Source organism: Notolabrus celidotus, chromosome 1 (genome assembly GCF_009762535.1).
Source record: "Notolabrus celidotus isolate fNotCel1 chromosome 1, fNotCel1.pri, whole genome shotgun sequence".
Classification (NCBI taxonomy): Eukaryota; Metazoa; Chordata; class Actinopteri; order Labriformes; family Labridae; genus Notolabrus; species Notolabrus celidotus.
The window spans coordinates 37,503,585-37,513,713 of NC_048272.1; positions in this window are offsets into that span (position 1 = coordinate 37,503,585).

Here is a 10,129-nt window from a genome sequence, read left to right on the forward strand (position 1 = left end):
TTCAGACTTCAGTGAGATCTACCTGCTCAAAGATCCCAGCAACATCATTACAAAGACCATTACTGAGCAACTCGTAGTACTATGGATGCTTAGCTTTGCTGTTAGAATAAATGGAGCGCACCCTCCCGAATGGAGGGGTAATCTAGGTGGAAATTCAATCAGTTGTTGTATATGAATTAGCCCAGGTGTTTAAGCTAAGGCTTAGCATAATGTGAGGTCTGGCTTTGTTTCTGATCCAGGGCTGTATGGAGGATGTATTAACCAGCAAATAGTTTCAAAGCGGGGTAGTTTATGCCTATCCATCATCTCAAAATCCATAATACTGTTAACAGTCTTTCCCAGCTGTTTTCACAATCTGACCTCCCCACTCTCATAGAAATATGATCTTTAAAGGAAACACGGAGCCCACGGCATTGACTTAGCTCCTGATTTAAGAAGCTATTATTACGTCTCAAGCTTCCTATAACAAAGTCCTCCTCTCCAAAGAGAGTTTCGCTAAAATGTTTGAATGACTCAAAACTGCAGACCAAAGGGCTTTGCTGGCCAGAACCTCAAGATTACTGAGAACAAATCATGGATGAAAGTGTTTCTTTTTGAGGGTTAACCAGCCAGACTTTGAATAAACATGTGTGGACCTTTGAGATGTCGGTCCGAGATCAATCTGCATGTGTCAGACTGATGTTAGGAGATTCAAAGTGACTCACGCTCACTAGGTTTCTTGGAGCAGGACTTTAACTGCTTTGGCTTTCTGAGCGAACATGGGGCTCTTTACTCTGATAGGGTCAGTTTCTTTCCATCGGAGGTGAAACACAGTGGATTCACTCACTCAAACTGAGATCAGAACTCCTCTTTTTTTAAGATACACATTTTTAAACTATTCAAAGAGAATTCAACCAACCCAAAAGGCTTTGTGTAGCCGGGTACAGATCATGTGAAGCAAATTGGTTTCCAGTGTTCTCAAGTTCATAAATAAACCAAAATGAGGCCTGACTTACAGCAGATAAAAATATCAGCCAATGCACGCTGGTAAACTTTTTGATCAGTTTATTCTGCTTGCAGCAAGGGCAGATATTTTCAGTAACAAAGGTCATTTTAACAAAACCAAATTGTTTCACACCATATTTTGAGGATTTTTGCACACTGGTTAATTTTATGTGTGTGACCTTTATTTTGAAATGTTTAACTGTACATTCATATCATTAATTATAGGTGATTTCCTTTGGAATCATCTACCAGTCAGGGTCCAGGGGGCAGACACCCTCTCTACTTTTAAGAGTAGGTTTAAAACTTTCCTTTTTGATAAAGCTTATCGTTAGAGCTGGATCAGGTTTGGACCAGCTCTTCATTATGCTGCTATAGGCTTAGACTGGCACTCTGAGATCCTACCCCCATGTCTCTTACTTTAACTCTTACTGCCCCATTAAAGTCACCAACCATAGACCTTTCTGGAGTCCGTGAGCTCCCTTGTCTCGTAGGTTCCTCTGGATCTCTGCTGCTGTGGACGTGCCAGACTCCATCTGCTACAACTACTAATATCTGTCTCCCCACTATCCTCTCTCTCTCTCTCTTCATCTCCCTCTATCCTTCTCTCCAACACGGTCTCAGCAGATGTGTGTCTAACATGAGTCTGGTCCTGCTGGAGGTTTCTGCCTTTTAAAGGAAGTTTGTCCTTGCCACTGTAACTTGCTAAATGCTGCAAAGTGCTCTGCTCATGGTGGATTAAGATGAGATCAGACTGAGTCCTGTCTGTAAGCTGGGACTGTCTTGATGTTGGGTCTTTGTTAATAATAGGACAAAGAATATAATATAATAGAATAGAATAGAATAGAATAGAATAGAATAGAATAGAATAGAATAGAATAGAATGGACTTTATCAATTCCTAAGGGAAATTCAGTACGGTACATAGAGTGCGTTCTAGACCTGCTCTCTTTGGAAAGAGTCTGAGGATAATGTTTGTTGTGATTTGGTGATATATAAATAAAGCTTGATTGATAATTTGAAGGCTAACAGTTGAAAGATGCTTAAATGCTTTGTTTAGCTAAGGGGGAGGGAGGTGTGTGATGATTATCTATGCATAATAATGCACAGGTGATTTTTAGATCCAAAGTTTAAGTTATAAGCTTTTAGTAGAGAATTCCTCTTAATGTTAGCTGTCTGCAGTAGTGATTTTGAACTCACCAGGGCAAACATAAACAAAACTGCCCACACTACTTTTATAGATTACCTCTGATTAGCTGGCAGTAAAGGTAGTCCTGCAAACCCCTCGACAGAAATACAACAAGCTGTGATATATTCAGCTGGGGATTTAATTTAGATCCTGACCGGGAAGAGTTGGATGGTGAGTTAATGGTATTTCTTTTGGCAGGCTAGTTTTATTGTTTCACAGCTCTTATATAACATGTCAAACAGCAGTATCAGCCCCAAATCTAGACAAATCATGTTTTTCTCCCAGTCCCCTCACTCTGTATGTGTGCTGTGATTCTCTTCTCTATGAATTGAGGGATGTTTTAGAGGCAGGCAGACCTCCCGGGGTGAAGAACGAGAATTTCTCTCATTGTTTCCCTCCAATTCAGGGAATGCCTCACAGTGGAGTTTTTTTTACAATCTAATGTATGATAGATTATGCAATTCCTCCTCTGCAGTACTATGAGAATATTAAGTTGTTTCACTCACCTTGTCAGATTCATATTGCAGGAAGGCTGCCTTCACACTCCTGGGTATCGTTAAGTTCTTCACTCCCTGTGGGTTTGAATTTAATCAGAAGGACTTAGCAGCAACCTTCGAAGACATTAAGTGGATAATGTCTTTGTATTAAAGCACCGGGAGTATATCGCTGCTGAGTGTAAACACTGACATATTTCTTGGAGGCTGTTTCTCCCACCTCCAACATGCTGCCTCCTGGGCTTACTGCTACAGGGAGACGCTGCTCTACCTCCAGTAACTGAACTCATCCTTTAAACATCATTCCCCTGCCAGGCTTCTTCCCCTCCCTAAACTATAGACAGCTTCCTATTACTGCTCTAAATGTAATTAGCAGGATCAAAGCCAATGTTAAGGAAACAAAGAACATGTGAGCAGTACTCCCAGCATGCAGGCCTGCTTGTCGTACCTAAAGTCTCTAAAAGTAGTATGGGAGGTAGAACCTTCAGTTATCAGGCACCTCTCCTTTGGAATCATCTACCAGTCAGGGTCCAGGGTCCTCTCTACTTTTAAGAGTAGGCTTTGAACTTTTCTTTTTGATAAAGCCTATAGTTAGAGCTGGATCAGGCTTACTTGAGACTGCTGGGTTACTAACCATAGACCTTTCTGGAGTCCCTGAGCTCCCTTGTCTCGTAGGTTCCTCTTTTGAGGTTAGTTCTCTAGAATCTGAACTGTTTGTCAGTCAACACATCAATAAAAGTTTAAGCTCAGTGAAAATATCACAGATACTATTGATTAGGGACAGAACTCTAGATAAATGCAGACAGAAAAACAACTTGATCTTTAAGATGCTGGAAAAAGTCACGTTTTCAAAAAACAGCACACTTGAGCCTGTTCTCTATTTCATCTTTAGGTTCCTTTCTCCTAGTTTCATGATTCAGATCTCATGATTGACCACTGATAGAATAGAAACACACACTGTTTAGATTACAGATGTGTTTGGCATTTTGCTCCCCTCTGGATAATTCCCTCTTTGTTCTCTTGTAGCTCTCTAAATCTGAGCATATGGCTCGGGCTCAGAGATGTTGCTGCACACATTTATTGCCTGCATCTGTTTTGATATTCATAATATGGAGCTGAAGGAGCGAAGCTGGCAGTGGTGTGTGGTGTGTTGATGTTGTGAATAGTATGACTCAGGCTGTGCTGCTGTTCAGATTGCACTAAAGTTTCTTACCTTACAGATGTCCATGAATTATTCATGTCTATAAATTGTAATTCTGAAGCCTAACCAGCAGGTGGACCAGTGAGATGGGTAAATGCTATATTTATAGTTTCAAACTTTCTCGTTATGCCAAAAATGTTTTGAGTCATTTTAGGTGTTTTGTTACAATAAACTAGCAGGGAGTAGGACTGATATTCACACAACAAAAACAACATTTCTTAATGAAGCTCTTCATCTTCTGTCTCTCTTGACCTCTTGTTTTAATAGTGATCACTAAGTATGTGTTCTTCATCCCATGGTGTCTCCGGTGGAATCACTTCACTTCTTTAACTTTGACAACAAAAAACAAGCAGATGAATGAAACATTAACACAGCAGCAGTTCAATGTGAGCTCAGAGGAAAATCACTGTTGTCTTTGGCTCTTTGGATGTCATCCTGACGTGAACACACCCTGTCGTAGACGAATGTGCCATATGGCTGAGGATGGATTCAGACTGCACTGTGTTGTCTCGGTGGGCTAAAGGGAAGCTGAAGTTCACCTGGAAGAGACTGACTTAAAGCCTCTGGAAACATAAATTGAATTGAAAATTCACATAGAATATCAAAATGTAATGTGTAATCAAGCTTCAAACAACATCTGAGTGAAATAAACATCCACAACTGTAACGGGTTGAGTTAGGACCCACAAGCAGAATCGGAAGCCAAGAGATCAGTTGGTAATGACCTTTATTGAACAGTTCAATAGACACAAGCAACAGGTGAATAGTCTCTCTACGTCGAACACAGGTAGGGAATAGAGTCTCGAAGACAGCCTGACGAATCAAGCACCGGTGACAGACAGATCCCGGAGGGAGTTGAAGAACAGACTCACTCGTACTCCGCAGGAGGACAGGACACCAAACGGCCACGAGGACGGACAGGCAGAACCCCGGAAGGGCGAAGGCAGAACTCGTAGTCAGGGACAGAAGGTGTAGGTGTTTTCCTGGGAAGCGGCGAGGAGGGATGGTCACGGGCAGGCAGGGTCGGCAACGGGAGATCAGTCTGGAGAAGAACGCTGGAAAGTCTTACGTGAGGTCAAAAAACACTCTGGCAAGGAGTGGAGAGTGGCTGCTGCTTATAAACCAGCTTGATTGCAGATGAGGAGCAGGTGAGTGTGCAGGTGAACTGGGTTGCCTGATGAGGGGGCGTGGCTGGCCAGCAGAGTGGAGCAGAGGCAAGGAGAGTGGAAAATTACTGACAGAGGGGAGGAGGTGAGCAGACTGTGACAACAACTCTGAAAAAACTCTGTTCAAACACAGCTTATTTTACAGGTCAGAGCATTTCTCAACATTTCCCTCAATCCTGACTAGTCTCCCTGTTCCTGCCGCTGAAAAACCCCTGCACAGCACAAAGCTGCCACCACCATGCTTCACTGTAGGGACGGTATTGGCCAGGTGATGAGCGGTGCCTGGTTTCCTTCAGACATTCAGGCCGAAGAGTTCAATCTTGGTTTCATCAGACCAGAGAATATTGTTTCTCATGGTCTGAGAGTCCCTTAAGTGCCTTTTGGCAAACTTTCATGTGCTTTGTACCGAGGAGTGGCTTCCGTCTGGCCACTCTACCATAAAGGCCTGATCTGTGGAGTGCTGCAGAGATGGTTGTCCTTCTGTAAGGTTCTCCAATCTCCACAGAGGAACGCTGGAGCTCTGTCAAAGTGACCGTTAGGTTCTTGGTCACCTCCCTGAACAAGGCCCTTCTCCCCCGATCACCCATTTTGGCCAGGCGGCCAGCTCTAGAGAGAGTCCTGGTGATTTCAACTTCTTTCTTTTACGTATGATGGACCACTGTGCTCTGAGGGACCTTCAATGCAGCAGAAATGTTTCTGTTCCCTTCCCCAGATCTGTGCCTCGATACAATCCTGTCTCAGAGGTCTACAGATGATTCCTTTGACTTTAACGCTTGGTTTGTGCTCTGACATCCACTGTCAACTGTAGGATCTTATATAGACAGGTGTGTGCCTTTCCAAATCATGTCCAATAAATAGAATTTACCACAGGTGGACTCCAATCAAATTGTATAAACATTTCAAGGATGGTCAGAGGAAACAGGATGCACCTGAGCTCAATTTTGAGTTTCAAATCAAAGGGTGTGAATACTTTCGTACATGCAATATTTGAGTGTTTTATTTCTAATTCACTTGCAAAGATTTCTACAAAACATTTATTCACTTTGTCATTATGGGTTATTGTGTGGAGAATGTTGAGGGAAAAAATAATTTAATCAATTTTGGAATAAGGCTGTAACATAACAAAATGTAAAAAAAGTGAAGGGGTATGAATACTGTCCGTACCCACTGTACATATGGTCTGAACATTTACTTTCAGGGAACATTTACAATGAAAACACATCTGTGGTGTCAGTCAAACAAAATGACATAAGCTTTGAAACAAAAGGAGTCTCTCAGCCAAGGCACCACTCATGGCAGCAGAGCTTTTCTGAAGTGTTGCTGTTGGTTTTTCTTTCATTTAACCTTTTTTTTTAAATTCTGCAGAGGAACTTCAGAAGTGTGTGAAAACTGTCATGCTACAACAGATAAAAGTAGACACAACATAAGTGATGGTATCCAACATATCGGGACCGCGTTCAATAAAAGCTCTTTTGAGACAGGCAGGTTGAAGTTGCTTGAAAGCAGTCCAGGATGTTTAGAGCGTTTTAACTCCAGACATGTCTGCTTTACTGTGAAGATGTAATCACTTGAAAGCTGGCACAGGTGCAATGGACTTAGAGCTAAATGCAGACATCAGTATGTCAAATTGTGTACACGTGCCCATGTTTGAGGTTTTTGACTTTCCTTGAGTATAATTTTTTTGGTTAACTTTTTACTTTTACTCCATTTGAAAGACAAATATCATCCTTTTAAGTCCACTATATTTCTATCAGAGCTCTAGTTACTCACTACTTTATCTTTGAAGTCAGCTGATGAATTCTCTTTTCTGAAATCAGATCCCAAAGACTGTAAACTGTTGGTGTGCTTGTGTTTGTTTTTTTCTCAGTGGTGTAGCCGGACCTCAGTTGAGCGTAGATCACATCAAACGTTCTTCAGATCAGTGCGTTCATTTAGTCGTGGTGATGATGGCTATGACTGAGAAGGATGATGATTCTCTACCTGAGCACCACGGCCATATTTAAACCCACGTTTGAGGTTTTGAAATAAAGAATGATTGTTTGTATTGTTGTAACTCTCTGATCTGTTTACCACACAAACTTCAAACATCAGCATCTAACCTGAGAAAGCATGTGGAGGTCTATAGCTAACACACTGCTTTGATTCCAGATGAACATTTGAAACTTGTCTGTGCTTGTAGTAACTTAGTTTATATTTCATGGTATACTTTTTAGATATGAAATCATGTTTTCTAGATAAACAGAACGGAGCAGAATGTACACCCATGCAATCTTGACTGCACTCATGCTTTGTGAAAATATGTTTAGAGATATTTTAAAAAGTACTTTGAATACTTCAGTATTTTTAAGAGCAAATACTCCAGGACTTTAACTCAAGTCATAATCTGACTGAACAACTTTCACTTGTACTGGAGTAATGCTTGACCAGGAGGACTTAAGTAATGAAGACGTGCACTCTGTCCACTACTGATGGTTTGTGTGGGTACAGTGATTCACAATTAAGCACAGTGCTGAAGGGGACCAGGGCTTTAAGTGATGGAGCCAATGACCTCTCTTTTTCTGGCACCTAATCTCAGATGATCCCACCCTTAAAATCTGATGTCCAAACATTCCTTTCTCTCTTGCTGTTAATATTGGCACAGCCGCACATGAAGAGGTCTTCTTTCCAAGGCTACAAATTAAAGAGAAAGAATGTACTGTAACATAATTCTTTAGCTGCATGAAACTCAACCCATTTCCAAAGTCTAGTCTTTCCCTTTGTGCAAGGTCACTGAATGTGAAGTTATACATCTCCACCTTCATTTCCTCACAATAATTAATTTTGGAGGATATATAAAGGCGTGTTCTCTAAAGGAGGAAGCTGCCAGAATCGAGTCCTCATGGAGCTGCAGGACCACACAGGGCTCCAGACTCAGCTTTCATCCTTCAATCTACCATCAGCCACAGAGTCATGGCCCAGTGCCTGGATGCTAACGCAACAATAATCAATCAAGCTGTTGACTTATCGCGCCGAGACACCCTCAATCTTTCAATGTCAATGAATCTGTTTCATCTGAGAGATTCTCCCTCCACTGTCAGGGGAAATGCAGAAAGTTACTTTTTTTTCTTGAAGTAGTTTAAATATTTCAAGGTGCATCTGAATGTTTCCAAGAAGCAGGGAAAAGTGTTTGAACAATCTGACCTTCAGTGCCCAGAAACGTTGTAATATAATGCATGTGATGATTTTATGGTTCCATAAAAAACCACAAGATGCAGTTGAGTCCAGCTTTTTCTGGCGAGGGAACAAACTGCTGTTCAGGAAACTGTTTATATGTTACTGTTCGGAATGCTCCAAAGTTTGGGGTTACATGTGGACTTTCTGTCTTTCTGAGAATTAGAAGAGGAGCTCAGTGTTAAATCCTTTGATGAAAGCAAGATGAGATTATGTGAACATTGTTAGCCCAAATACTGAAAAACAGAAGGAAACATTTATTTCACACCAGAACTTAAAGCATTTCAAAAACAGACCTATGTATACTACAGTACGTTTTTATAAAGTAATAATCAATCAATCAATCTTTATTTATATAGCGCCAAATCACAACACACCTTATCTGAAGACTCTTTCCAAATAGAGCAGGTCTAGAGTAGACCGTACTCTATGTTCTATTATTAACAAAGACCCAACATCAAGACAGGGTGAGATCCAGTCCCATCTTACAGACAGGACTCAGTCTGATCTCATCTTAATCCACCATGAGCAGAGCACTTTGCAGCATTTAGCAAGTTACAGTGGCAAGGACAAACTTCCTTTAACAGGCAGAAACCTCCAGCAGGACCAGACTCATGTAAGACACATATCTGCTGAGACCGGGTTGGAGTTACATACACACACACGAAAAAGTCAGACAGGTTTGTAGAGTTTTGAGACACTCTGAGCTAACAGCTGCTTTAACCATGATGACTTCCTTGTTATTATCATTGACTGCGTAGAATAGACAACATTACCCAATTCCTGCCCACTGTGAGCTTTGAAGCCTAAAGACTGCCTCCACTGACACTGGTTCAGCCAAGGCATGTTCAGAAGTGACCTGGCTGGTAGCGTTGTGGGACTGCGAAACATCTGGGACGCAAACAAAAACTCATACAACTTACCGATAAAACATCAGAGCTCCTTCAGGGGGGTCCAGTCCACAGCAGAACATTGCAGGGGCCTGCATGGTCAACAGAGCTTTCCATCCATCCATCCATCCATCCAATATCTTAACCGCTTAAGCCGTTTGGGGTCGCAGGGGGCTGGAGCCATTCCCAGCTGACTACAGGCGGAAGGCAGGGTACACCCTGGACAGGTCGCCAACCTATCACAGGGCAAAGTTTGACCCATGCTCCAGCATTAAAAAGACAGGGTGCACTGTAAAAATGAAAACTTAAAATTGTTGGCCTGAAAATAATTTTTTGGTTAAAAAAACAAAAAAAATTCCATTTTGTTTCAAACTACGTCAAACTACCTGTATGAAGTTTGTTGTGTAAAGTTGGTCTCATTTCATAAGTTAGGTTGGCAAAACTTGAAATTATGGGTTTGAGGCTCGGCTTAATTGTTTGAGTATGCTTCAGGCAAAGAACGGGGTCTCCAACTCAAATCTCCAGGGGTCTTCCACACTTTCAATTTCCCACATGTGGCTCCATCTCTCCTGTCCTGTGTGGATTCGATCGCCCTAAAGGTGAGTATTTTGTTTGAGTATTGTATTGAAACTCTAGCTTTACAGTTGGTCAGTTGATGGTGAGTTGATTACCAGTTAATGTAACTTTAATTTGTTTAGTTAGTTTAATAAGGCATGGTCATTACCAATAGTTAGCCACCTTGAACATTAGCTAGCTACCTTGCAAGTGTGAAAACAGTGCAGTAAAAAAAGGGACATTTTCTGAACATGAAATAATAAGTTGGCACGACTTTCACTTCTTAGTATGTAGAACTCAAAACTTTAATTTACACTACATATGAATGATAAGTTATCTCAACGAAAACTATAAGATTTCTAGTTAGCCTCAAAACTCAAAAATTGAGTGCAGACAGTTGACTTGAAATTTAGATTTTTCGCAGCTTTTTCGTTTTAACAGTGTG